A 13,983-nucleotide genomic window follows, 5' to 3' on the forward strand; every position below is an offset into this window, starting at 1 on the left:
TGCGCCGGAGCGCGGCCGGCGACCCCGGTCTCGGCCCAGCGAGGCGCCCCGGCTCACGGGACACGCTGCGGGCGAGGCGCGCGGGCAGGAGGGAGGGCGGGCGTCCCGGAGGCGAGAGGGGCGGCTGGCCGGGGCCTGGGGACCCGCGCGGTGGGGCAGGCGCTACGTGTGCGGGGGGTGTCGCTGGCGCACGCGGTGGGGACCCATTCGGCCCGGCCCAGCCCTCGGCCTTGGCTGCGAGACGGGGGCTGCTCGGCGTCCCCCTCGTTCTCGCAGCGCTTTCGGACCCTCGACCGACCACGCTATTGGGAGAGCCGCCTGCGCCCGCACCCCCGGGAGGGAAGAAGGCTCTTGGGGCCGGCGGCCTGAGGTCAGGTGGTCTGAGCCGGACAATCACGATCTGCAACAGCTAAGGTGGAGCTCCAACTAGCTTTACTTTTAAATAAAAGATAATTCAATATTGCGGCACTGCAATTTTTATATAAAAATCGTCTTTTTGTCCCCTCCAGATCCACTTTTATCATTAATTTTGCATCGCCTCCAGTCCAACGTCCCTCCTTCCTTTAATCTCTTTTTTTCTAGAACATTCTACCCCTTCAGCTTTTTCCTCCATTAAACTGAGAATCGCATGAATGTTGGTGAATGTTTAGATTCACCGGCGTGTTCCTCCAGTTCCTCCAAACCCTCCAAGTATTTTTACACAGAAATAAACAAGAAGAAAGCAAGGAGCACTTGACATCGCAGTACGGGTATCAATCAGCATATCTCTATATTACCAGCTGTCACTCCACATTTTAACTGTCATCTAAATATAGACTCAAACCAAACCAAACAGTTAACAGTTCCCAGAAGTAGGGCTCTCCCTTTATCAATAAGATCAAATAAAGACTATATTCTTTCTTCCTGACCACAATTCAATAAGAGTAATTTTTTGTTTCCTCTTTAGCATACTGCCTTCACCTTCACCTTGGTCACCTCTCACATCTAATGCCACAGTAATGTGAATGCAGTTCATCTACCTCTTGGTGAATCTTTTTCCTTCTGAATTTTCATCACTGTCTAACACACTGGCCATCATACATGGAAATGCCACACGTTACCCAGTGGTTAAGCGAAATCATCCCGGTGATTTTTTCCCCCCAGTAGCAATGGCTCTTTGAAAATCGTGACTCACAAACACATGCTATTACAGCATGATTATCGAAACCTTAATGTCTGTTCTTCCCTGAATGATCGATATATTTTCCCTTTAATTAGGACATTAATAAGATATCATAGAAATTATTGAAATAATCCTTTGACACAATCTAAATTATAAGTTATTTCAGGGTCCTGAAATTCTCCTCAGTAAAATTGGGTCAAAAAATAGAACAATAGGTATTTTGTGGGGCACTGAAGGACTTACAAGTTTTTAAGCCAATGTCTTCCTAAGTCAAAATACTTTGAAAAGGATCATTTCGTGGATCATGGTGATGTGCGTGACTCTTGCAGGGAGCAGGTTGCCTGAAGGAATTGCAAATAAACCCTATATAACGATTCAGGTCAAACTATAAGTAGATGTTGCTCACTTGGAATTAAATAGGTAGAACATTCCATGATTAGAATTTGCCAGGACCTGGGGGCTTGCCTATACTTTGCACATGCACCCCTAGATTCTGGATGACACAGGTAGGAGATCTGGATTTGGACCAGAACATTAGAAGACCGACAGATGAACATTCTAATGAAAGAATGAAAGGCTTTAAAAATCTTAAATCACTAGGTCAAGATAAATCTCAAGAAGACTGGTATTTGGCATGCTCATTTCCCCAGATAAATGCTATGTAAATTGGTCACTGATTGATAGCATTTATTAAAATTCCAATTTAAAATGTTAATTAAGCAATGCCCATCTATAAATATCAGATACAGGTTAGGTAAATTTTTATATTGGATGATACTGGGATATTCTACATGTATCTATAGTTCCTTTCTGAATACAAATTATTTTCAAATTGGAGAACGAATGTAGCCCTTGAGAATAATCAAGGGCTTACTTTGAACACAGCTGAGTAGCAGCAGTGGCCCACAGGGAGGAAGAAGAAGAGACGTGGTTTTGCGCCGCTGAACAGAGAAAGACGGTTTCCCCATATATCTATCTTCCCACGCCAAGACCCCAGGTCTTGTGGCAGACCCTTCCATGCACGAACTAACTGCCATCTTTTAAATAGAGGAGTCCACTAAAGAGTTCTATAGAGACACTGAATAAGGCACACATTACACCTACTATAGCTGGCTGTATTGATGAGGCAGGAATGATTAGCTGTATGGGCGCTGCGTTCCATAGCTGGAGCATTTCTTGTCGAAGATCTGCAGAATCCTCTGCAGTTCCACGAGCAGACTCTATCAAATATGTTGAATTATGTGGCTATTTTATGTTTTGAATAAATAACCACATGGAATCATACCTGCGCTATTCAATGAATTTTCCTTATAACTGAATTCAGTTCTTCAGGCATAAACACCTAATGACTGCACACCACAAGGAATATTTTTTTAAATGCATGAATCAAACCCAGTCAAAGCAAACTGCATTAAAGAAAAAAAAAAAAAAAAAAAAAAAAAGCTTACGAATGAGCTGTTACTTCAAACTGGCACCGACTTAGCTTTAATATTAAGAGCTCTTCTGACCTCTCTCTGCTTAGACCGAAACCCTGAAGGAAAATCAGTTTCACCCAAAGTAGGATGGTTACCTTGCCTGCTGATGATTAAGCACCAAATCCATATTGTCAGAGATGCTGATGCAAAAATCAAAATCAAACACTTTAGCTCTACTGCACATATGATATTAACCTTGAGTTCTCTCTATGACACATCCCATTTTTATTATGTATCGAAGGCCCTACGAGAAAATAAGATTATTATCCCATTTCACAGGTGACGAAATTGGAGCTTAAGGTTCTCAATATTGGTGCGCGCAAAGCGGAAGAGCACGTGGGGCCAAACGCAGCGCCAGGTCCCGGTCCTGCCGCCTACACCGTTTCCCTAAAGACTCAGCATCGCCGCAGCTGTCTGAACTGGATGAGGGGTGCAGCTCACGTTCTACGTCAAGTACATCAAGATAAGCCGCACCACAGATTTGGAAACATGATATTCTGTTTTCAAAATGGATAATTTGCTGATTTGGGAGGAGAAAAAAAAAGGCATAGCAGCTGATTTCTCCTGTGTTTTGAGGTTATTTTTATGAGTTATGAGTTAAGGTAACAAGTAATACACATATTAGTCTTCTCTGTGAGCTCGAATCTTAGAGGTAAGTACTTAATAGATATGCCGGAACACCTGGTTTAGGGATCGGGGTGTGTGTGTGTGTGTGTGCGAGATTATAATTTAGTTAATCTAAATGGACTTTGTTAACAACTATACATTTATTTGTAAGCATTTTTTTCTGTTTTAAATAACAAATATGTCAAAGAAACTGTTTACGCCACAAAAGTTACAGAGCACTGACATCAATTGGTACATAATAATTGTACAAGCAGTTTAGTTACATGCTGTGGGTAAAATTTTAGATTTTATCTTGTTTCACTGTGTTATTTTGCCGGTAGCACGGAAGTCTCTTAACAGTTATGTGGACTCTGTTATAAGCTAACATAAAACTATTTGAAATCATATTTCTGGGTCCTTTTCCAATAAAGTTCAATTATCATTTACATTGGAACTGAAGTCAAGGTTTGGAAAAATAAAAGTCTTGTAATAAAGGCCAGCTCATAATTTTTCACAGATGTCTATAGTAAATCTAAAAGGCTAGTGTAACATCTAGGTAATTCTTTGATTTAACCTACAGAAAAATCCACCCACAATATAGCTATTTATTGCAATATTTCACAACTCTCTGAAATGACCCACATCCCAAATCGTTTCTGAAAGGTAAGTTCTCTTTATTTTTAAAGGTGTTACATTATTTCACCAAAAACACAAATGCTTTCTGAAATCCGATCCCTGATGAAGACCTAAGACTCTTTCTTTAGAGCTCCCATATCATGTCTGTTATGTGTCAAAAGAGCTGGTTCTTATTTTTGTCCTAATTTGGGTGACCTTGGGCAGGAGCATGCTGGGTCCTCCCCAGCCCAGACAGGCAAGGAGGAGGAGGAAGCAGGATCTGGGCTGTGTGATGAGGTCTGGACTCCTTGCAGGGGGGCAATCAAGCAACGCACCGCAACCAAAAGGCTTAGTGAGCCTCAGCCCCGGGCTGGCGGGCATCCAAGAGGGAGGGAAGGGGGTGAGGAAGGCGACCATTCCTCCCTGGTGGTGGGAGCCGGGCAGGGGCAGGAGGGCAGAGCATCAGGAGAAATCCAGATGGCTGGCAAGCATTAGCTGGAGGAAGGCATGCCAGGACCTGGGGACAAGGAGGAGCGGAAGACCCAAGTCAAGCCACCAGGCGTCCAATGCAGGTCAGAGGGCATCTGCAGGAGAGTAGTTCGTTGAAGCCTCGTTCTGGGCGGGGAGCTCCGTGACCAGTAAGGCACAGGAGGGGCCATGACAGAGGGAGCCAGTGGAACGCAAGGTCTGCAAGCAGAGAGGCCAATTCCAAGGCCCACCCAGGGAGGGCAGTGTTTGTCCGTGCTTGGCAACCATTGGCGTTCAACTTATTTTTAGGTTTTGAAACAAGAATATATTTGGGGGTCCTCTGACCGTCCACGTTTCACGGGATAAATAAAGATGATTGCATTATTCTAACTGTGGAGCAATGTCTTCAACCCGAATTATTTGGTTCCAACCAACATGCCATTCGCCAACACGGAATGCGTATGTTAGTTAGTTCTCAAGAATACAGTTTCAGTTAAATGTCAAAAAGCTAAGCAATATGCCTTTGAAATTAAATACATTACTATAGATTTAGTATACATTCTTTTGTTGTTGTTTAGACACCAAGAATGAGTTGTCCATTGACGGCTAGAGACGCAGTGATGTCATCCAGTGGGCAGACGTCTGCAGAAAACACAGCGTGTGGGGTGAGGCTGAGCATCACAACTCCTGGGCTATCAGGCGCTGGATTTAGAGATGCAGGCCCAGGGCTGGAAGTCAGTTCTATGAGAAGACAGAGGACAAATAGAGCGGAGCAAGCCCCTCATTGGATATCAACCTTTAAAGGTGCCCGCAAGGAGTTGAGAGAAGAGAGCAAGGGAGTTAGGCTGTAGTTCTGTAACAGGCCTTCACTACCCACCCATGGCAATGACACTGAGGACAGTAGGTGAAGGAGTGTCGTGAGGGGAGGGGAGAGGACAGGAGAGGAGAGGAAGAGTAAACTGAGAAAGCAAAGGGCGGGCGGCTCTGAATCTCGGGGGATGCTTCCACCCAGAGGTCACCCAGAGGAAGTTCAGGCCCTGAGGGAGACAAAGGCAGGTTGGGGAGACTGGAGAGAGTCAGCAGTCCGTTCCCAAATGGCAGCCCCAGAGGCAGGCAGTACAGTGGGCGATGGCGAGCAGGGCCTGCGTCACAGACTAATCCTGGTGACGATGATGTAACGCCCTCGAAATCGGCGGGGAGAAGCAACGTGTGACCTCAAGGAGAGTAATTTCTAGGAGGGTGATGGGGTGAAGATCAGGTTTAATGGGGGTTGAAAAGCAACTGGATGGTCACTCAGAACTAGTTTTTTTCCTTCACGATTCTGAGTTTGAACCCAACTCATCGGCTGCATGCGGATTACGTGCCCGAAACCCCAGAGAGGCCTTCACAGGAAATGCCTTCTTCAAACTGCACGGGGCAAGACTCCTTTAAAACTAGGGTAGACAACTCTTATTTCTGTTATTGAAAATACTCAGTAGGGACAAACACACTGGTTCTTTTAGGCGACTTTCTACCTGGGGTCTGTCTTGGTTTGTAAAAAGCCAAGGGCGCTTAAGGTCTTGCTGGGGGCCACTTTAGCAGCTCACGGGAAATCGTGCTGATACACATTACATACAGTATGAGAAGAATCAAGTTGTTTAAAAAATGGGGAGGGGGGCATATATTAAAACAAACAAACAAACAAAAAACCAGGCAGAGACAGAGGTTGTCCGGTAAGAAGAGCCCCAATGAAGGTGTATCTAGTCGGGGCTCTCAGCCTCTGAGTGGCAGCAAGGTTCACGCACCGTCAATCTCACTTAGAAGAACTTGCAAAGGGAGTCAGGTCTTTTCAAGGATCTAGAATAACTGAAAGGCAAGACAAGGACGCCTGTATGGTTGAAGCTAAGCAAGGAGAATAGAACTCCTGCAGCCACGACACACAACAGGCAAGTGTCCGGGGGAAGATTGTGACACCAGGCTACCCAGCGGTTCCAGAGCCTACCCTCTCTGTGGCCGCTGGACTTCAGAAGGTAACCCCTGTGAAAGTAGGTAGAGCTATCTATCATTTTTGGCCAGAGGCCTTTGCAAGATCTTCAGCAAAAGGTTTGTACAGTGTGATCATTCAAATGAATGTTCAAGAGGAAGGCAGAACAAGTTGGAGTATTTTAGAATTAATTTCATAATATTACTCATTAGATCAATATATCACGGTGTCACGGTAACTACAGCGTCTAAGATGGCAGCCAGGCTAAGTACAAAGGTTCTCATGGCTCAGTACAAGTCTATGTTGAACAACTGTACCTTTTTTGGTTGTACTCTAGAATAGCTGTCGGGTAAATTTATCTTCAAGGAATTTCTGGCAGGGTTTCAGAAGGATGGTTAGAACGAGGAATTTTCTAACTGAAAAAGAACAGTTAGATTCGTTGTGATGAATGGCCATTTGTGATTAGTGAGAAAGGTACTAAATTAGAGCTAAAACATTTATTCCATAAAAAGGCCTATTCTGCATGGTGATACTTTCTAGCAATTTTAATAAAAACATGTCATGTCATGATCAGCGTCAGGGAAACTGGTGGCTGTCATCCAGATAAGCAGGCATCTTTTTGTCCTCACCTTAGATGACTTGAATCGGCATCACTGAAGCCGGTGATAAAATGGGCTCACTGCACAAGAGAAGACCCTAAAAGGGACAAAGTGGCTTCAATAGTCTGCACATTGAAACCAAATAAGAGCCATCACAGCCTACTCTTCAGGGAATTCTCCGCTTCTCCACAAATTCTCTCGGAATCAGGAAGTCTGGGTTCTGGACACAACTCTGGCCGTCTGGTCTAGCTCAGTCTTAGCTGGGCCTCAACTGTTCCCTCTGCCAAAAAAAGAAACCTCCCAGGTCTTTTGAATTCTATAAATAGCTATGCAGGAGTTTCTTTCATATCTTAGAATAAGAGTTTTCTTTTTTCAACCCCGGTTTCTTCCTTTCCTGATTGTTCTGTCGTCTGTCTCTCCAACGTCCGTGATCAGTTTATAGGATCCAACTTTTGTCTGTTTATTTTGCAGAATGAATTCAAGGGTCCACTTAGTCATTTCCAAATGTTGGCCTAATAATGCAGGTGTGGTTTTTAAAAACAGCTATTTTCATCTTCCTCTTTACTCCATATATTAACATGCCCTGTGCTAAGATACTAGCCACATTCCAAAGCCTACGGGACGGAAGAGGTTCCTTTCTTTCTAAGAACAGCACTGGTGGGTTTGTTTTTTTGTTTTTTTAACAGCCCAAAGTGGGAACAGCGTGTGTGAGCTGTGTGTTTGGTATCACATGGTTGGTGCCAATCACGTTGTGTTTACCTTCCTCGCTAAGTGTTGCAGATCTTGAAAGGACTCTCTCTTCTAATGCCTTGGTATCCTAGCGACAACTTCAAGTAAGGTGTCCAACCCACAGGAGGTGCCTGGCAAGTGGAGTTAACACATGCCACCAGTTTCCTGCCTGGAGACATCACTTATCATGACCAAATGTCAGGACCTGGAGAGGCTTAGAGCTCACCGCCTTCTTGCAGGGCAGCAGGTGAGCATGAGCCCGAGGCAGCCACATACCCCGATGTGTCAGGGATCCTGAATACTGCTGACTTGACCCCCACCCCACCCTCCCGTCCACAAAGGAGAGAGAGGTCTCATGATCCACCTGTGAGCATCTGCTAAAGCAAAGGAGCCACTGTCAGTAGAAAATTAGAATCCCTGTCACCTGCACAGGCCAACATGAAATGCCCAGCCCTGTCTGGTCCATGTGACACTTCATTAATATCATTGTTTTGTCACGGACAGGAAATGAAAATCTAGTTTTCCTGAGCCTAGAATTCAACCATTCCTAAGTTTTCACTTCCTTGTTCATGCCCCCCGATTGTGAAGAAGTGAACCAACTTCAGGTCTTTCTTACACCTGTACTGACTGTGCATGGGCTGCCTCCTCACTCGTGAGAGAATGGGAACTAAAGATCATCTCCCTCAGCAGCGACAGCCACTGCATTTGCCTAAAAAGGGAAGAGTGGGAAAGTCTGAAATCGTTCTTCTGCCTTTTTCCCTGTCCTACTCCAAGTCAATCTCCGGTGTCCTCACGTCCCTCCCGGCGGGCAGCTGTTCCTGCTGGGCCTCTATCTGGCCCGAGGAAGACAGGCAGGCAAGCACTTGCCCCTTCAGCCGACGCCAGCCTGCTTCCAGGCTGCACAGAGCGTCTGAGCTCCGTATTACAAGCCGCTCCCAGCGGCCCCGCTCCTAAAAAGCACCCGAACGCTGGGTCTGCAGGCTGGGGTCCCCCGTCTTTCTTTTCAGCGAGAATCAAATCCTTTCTTTCTTGGAATAAAGACTCTTATTTTAAAAAGGGAAACCGTAGCGACAACCAACCCACAAGTCAAGTCACTAAAGCAAAAGAACTCACCTGCTGTGTAAACACGGACGATGGAAGAAGTCGGGGAATAAACACTGTGTTTGCAGACTGTCTGGAGCAACACAATTGCAGTCGGACGGCTTTCTGCGCTGGCCTGGCAGGGAGAGCGGACTCCTCCGAAGAAGACCATGCCTTGCATTCTGCCAGCGAAGCCCACAGAAAGCCTGCCCCGGCCCCCCCCCCCCCGGGGCTCACAGCTACTCCAGGGGAAATGGCACCTAGCGTTCTTGATGCCTTTCACTCTGCAGAAGGCTCTTGTTGGTATCCATCCAGATTTATAGTTTTAGAGACATCAAAGATGCCAGCAAGAGAACAACTTGCGTCCTTCCGCTTCCAGGGGAAACACCCACATCTCTTCTGCGAGCATCGTTTCATGGACCCCAGGAGGGACCGTGAGCACCAGAAGTGCCCGCAGCTGTGGCTGCTCTTTGGTGCCCCCCAAGAGTCCTGCCCCACAAAGGTAACTGACCAGCACCCCCGTAAGGAAGACCGAGTCCTCTCATTTGAGTTTCTTTTCAAATATGTTTCTCTCTCTCTCTTTCTCTCTTTCTTTTCCCTCTCGTCGTGTGTAGCAAAAGAAACATATCATTTGGTCTAGTCTCTGGGGTATAGCTCAAGGAAAACAGGGGAAAAGCAACTTTAAAAATAAAATATACTGATATCTTATTCTTCCATTTTAATTCTATGAAGTATAATCATAAAGTTCTACATGCAGTACAAGCTACGTATTTCCTGAAACCAGATCCCGCTTCTGATTTTCCTGCAAAGTTATCACTGTTCTCAGAGTCCCCTCTCTTCCCTGTGTTTACCGCCGTCAGTCAGAAGTTGCTGCAGCATTTTTCTTTTCACAAGTACCCCCTTACAACAAATGAATTTATTTTCCAATGACAGCTGACATACAACGTTGCATTGGGTGCAGGGGTACAGCACAGCGATTGCACGTTTATGTCCCTTATGAAGCGATCACCCCAGTTGGGCTAGTACCCACCTGGCTGCGCACGCAGGTGTTACAATACTGACTCTATTCCCTGGGCAGTGCTTTGCAGACCCGCGACTATTTTTATCACTGGCACTTTGTTCTTCTTAATCCCTCCAGCACTTCTATTTTCACAAGTCCCTCTCGCAGCCTGTTTTCTTTTATTTCCTCCGCAACTGCCTACTTCCGAATCTCCTTCCGTCTCTCCTGCATGTCCGCAGCCTCCTTCCCGGTCCCTGCTGCGGCCGCCGTCCACAGTCCAGCCAACGCTTCCCGCCAGGGCCAGCACTGTGCCCCCACTACAGAATAAACCCAGGACGCAGCCTGTTATCTAGGAGGACCCTTCTAGCCTTATGCCGCCCTCGACTATATGATTTTCCCCAAATACACTATTACTCTTTCTCCGCAACATTTTGTATGATGTGGCTCCCACTGCCTGGATTCTCTATCCCCTTCCCTCCCTCCCTTCCCTCCTGTCTCTTTCCTTCCTTTCCTTCCCCTTTTCCTTCCCCTCCCCCCACTACCTCCCGACTTCCATAATCACTGCCATCTCTCCAGGCCTAATTCACAAATTACATTATTCCATGATTTCAATTCCCAGCCAGGCTCATATCCAGTCACTTCAAGTCTTCAACAGACGTCCTAGTTAAATGCAACCTGTTCAAAGCTAAAATAATCCCTTCCACTAACTTACATCTCTCCCTGCCTTCCCTGGCTCAGGGAACCAAGCCTCTATCCATCCAAATGCCCAAGAATGAAGCCTGCACATCATTCTTGAACCTTTCCTCTCTCATCAGCACCGGCTTCCTCCTTCCCCACATCCAACCGACCCACAGCCCCTCCGCCGTATTCCCTGCTTCCCATCACCCCAAGTCAGTGTCTTCGTTAATGCAAGCACTCCCCTCTATTCTTGCCTTCCTCCAGCACATTCTTGACATTGCACTCAGAAAATCTTTCAACAGACGAATATAACCATATCAATTTCCTTATGGAAAATTTTAAAATAGCTCCCCATTGCCATTAAGATAACACTCAAACTCCCTGGTAAGGCTTACACGATCCTTTGAGATGGAGCGTCTCCTTGCAGATGTACTTCAGTGATGGCTTATTGCACAGGCACTCCTTCTCTTTGGAATACCCTTGTCACCTCTTCCTGTCCTGAAAGCTGTCCTGTCCCCTCACGGCCAGATGCCATTTGATTATTGCACATATACACTATATTAAGAAAACACAATAATCAGCACTTATTACATCATATGTATCGTCTTAAAAATGTTTCATGTTATTAAACATGATTGGTTTAATATTGGGTGAATGAATGAATGAATGAATATACCCTATATTTAACCAGACTACAATACAACATAAAGACTGGCATATTGGAGAAAATGATAACAAAAATATATTAAATTGTGTGCACATCTAGGTGGCTACCCAACCAAATGGTGCACATAGCACACATTTTTAATTCCAACCTACCTGAAGTGCACCCCATTGCTCAAACATTACATATGGAAATTTTATCTTCCTTTTGTATTTCATGCCATTTTCTTCCTCCCTGACCAATTAGTTGACATTAATCTCTTCCCCTGGCCCTTCTTCTCTGATTCAATTACAACATAATTCTCAGTGCATGCTGCGGCTGTTCCATAGGCAATTCCAACGCAACACGTCCAAAGTCAAATGCGTCATGTCACCTCACCCCCAAAGCCGTTCCCCCTCGTCCTTTGTATTGTGGCTCATGGAGCCCTTCACCTCGCTGACCAAGGGAGAAGTTTCAACGGCCTTCCCTTCCTCTGCAACATAAATCCGTCACCACATCCGGTTGCTCCCACTCCTTAAACAGGTCTTGAGTCCCGCCCCTCTTTTTCTATTTGCGGAACACTGTCCAGGTCTCCAGCCTCAGCGTCTTGTGCCTGGATTTCTGTAATAGCATCCTAAACGTTATCTCCCTCCTTTTCACCTGACCTTGTCAGTACCCCTTTTCCACTGCTACCTGTGTTATCCTTTAAAGACACAAACCTCCTCAAGGGTCTGCTTTGTCTTCTACAAGGCCAAGTTTAACCTCCTTAGCAGGACACCTTCGGACCCTTCATTAGACCTGGCCTTCCTTTGTCACTTTCACCCTCTGCCTTTCCGTAACGCACGCTTTGCCCTTGGCAGAACAGGCCTAGTAACATTCTTCTCTGCGTGAACTAGCAAATCAAATACATAAAATGTTTCCCCTAAGCTCCCTTTGGTCGCCCTCCTCCTAAATCTCTGTGGTGGCGGTAGGGCACCACAGGAGCATGAAAAGCAAGGAGCAGAGGGGCTATGAGTCAGGCAGGGTGCAAGTTCTGCCTCTTCCACGCGCTTGGAGAAATGGATGTTTGCGAGCCTTGGGCACACATGTGAACTAGGGATAAGATGCCACCTGTGCTGCTGGGCTGCTGTGGAGAGTGGGGTCACTTATGACCCGTAACTGCCAGAGTGCGGACGTGGGCGGGAACCTCAGAGGCGCAGTTCTCACCTGGGCTGTGCCCCAGTCCCCCACAGGGCCTGGTACGTGCAGGCACGTGTAAACGTTGGTTCGCCTGACCTGAATTCGTGGAAATTCTGAATCACCATAGTTAGTACAGCTGGGGCTGTTAGGTGTCATTTGATTCTCCAGCGATAAGGACTTAGAAATTTTACATAGATCAAAACTAAGCCCTTGAATTTGATTTGAACTGTGAGGGGAAAATGGTTTAACTCCTTGGCGCTAACAATAATGTTAAATTCAGTTAATCACGTTAGGCAATAAGGGATTAAAAAAGTAATATTGGATCCCAAGAATTTAAAATATAGGTATGATGCAGGTAATATAGGCACTTAAGCATTTCTATTTTTATCAAACTCATCCACATGACATAGAGAAGAAATTTCCTATGTAATTTACACATGTGCATGTAAATACGTTTCATAATGAAATGAGGTACAGTTAAGCATTGATTTAAAAGTTACAAAATGAAACAATTTTGATGGCTACAAATTAAAATTAAAGTTAGCTTTTAATATCTGACTGAATACCGCTTAAGAGTCCCATGATATTGTGGAACCGGAGAAGGACCGTATCGGCCACAAATTAGTGGTGTGCGTTGGCAAAGACTCTTCGAGTCTGAACGATTGTTCTCCTGCTTTTGGAATACCAACAGTCATACAATTCCCAAATACACCGCAGCAAAGAAGAGAACGGAGTTGCTTAGAGCCTTTGGAAAGAAGTCGCCTCACCTTCTGTTGAGTCAAAGGCAGAATGTATTTTCTAGCACTGGGAAACACTGAACCTAGTTCCTGCCATGTCATACATGTTTTCACAGAGATAAAGAGTATTTATAGACTAGGTCTACTGAGATGGGAAAGCACTTACTGTATTCCCTCACTTATCACGGGCATTACGTTCCAGACCCCCTGCCCCCGCCGATAGGTGAAAATCCGCCAAGTAGAAACCTTACATTTATTTTAGTATTTATATATATATTTGAAGGCTTTATAAGCCCTTCCCACACACTCATAAATCGTTCCCAGTCCCTTATTAACCTTTTCCACACTTTTATAAACACTACTTATGTTCTTACACATATTCTACACTCTTAAACCTACATAACTTTAGCAGCATACATATACAATATTGCAAAATCCCGCAATATAGCGAAAAATCTGCGATAAATAATTAAATATAATATTTTTTAAAATCCTGCGATACAGTGAGGCCGCAAAAAGTGAACCATGATATAGAGAGGGACTCCTGTATATCAACAGAAGTCCCTTAATGAGAATTAGTTGCCATCAGAGATGGGAGAAATAATAATGCACATATCCCCCGTATTATTTTGTTTGATATTATTTGCTTCCTCTTGAAGAATTCAAACTACCGTGTTGGGAAAACTGAGCAAAATAAAATATTTTAAAACGCATCATATGTTTAGAAGCATCGTTCATTATTCTAATGCATTCCTTTGTGGGAAAAGGTATGAGCCACGCCTTCCAAAGGCAGCTTTTGGGATTCCCTACTTGGCCTCACGGGGCGGCCCCTGTAACTGGTCCCACGTGATGGGATCTGGTAGGTGACCGAAAGAGAGCCAGTGAGTGGCTGGCCCCGCACCCCGCCATGGTCTGTGCTGACAGCTCTGCCCAGCATGGGTGCGCTCTTCTGTGCTGGAGGGAGACTGGACTCCAGGGGTCAGATTCCACCTTTGGGAAGCAGGTTGTGGGTGTAAAACGGGGAACAGCAGTCAGGGGTCGGGGGTAGG

Source organism: Furipterus horrens, unplaced genomic scaffold (genome assembly GCF_987537825.1).
Source record: "Furipterus horrens unplaced genomic scaffold, mFurHor1.1.pri manual_scaffold_12, whole genome shotgun sequence".
In the NCBI taxonomy this organism is placed as follows: Eukaryota; Metazoa; Chordata; class Mammalia; order Chiroptera; family Furipteridae; genus Furipterus; species Furipterus horrens.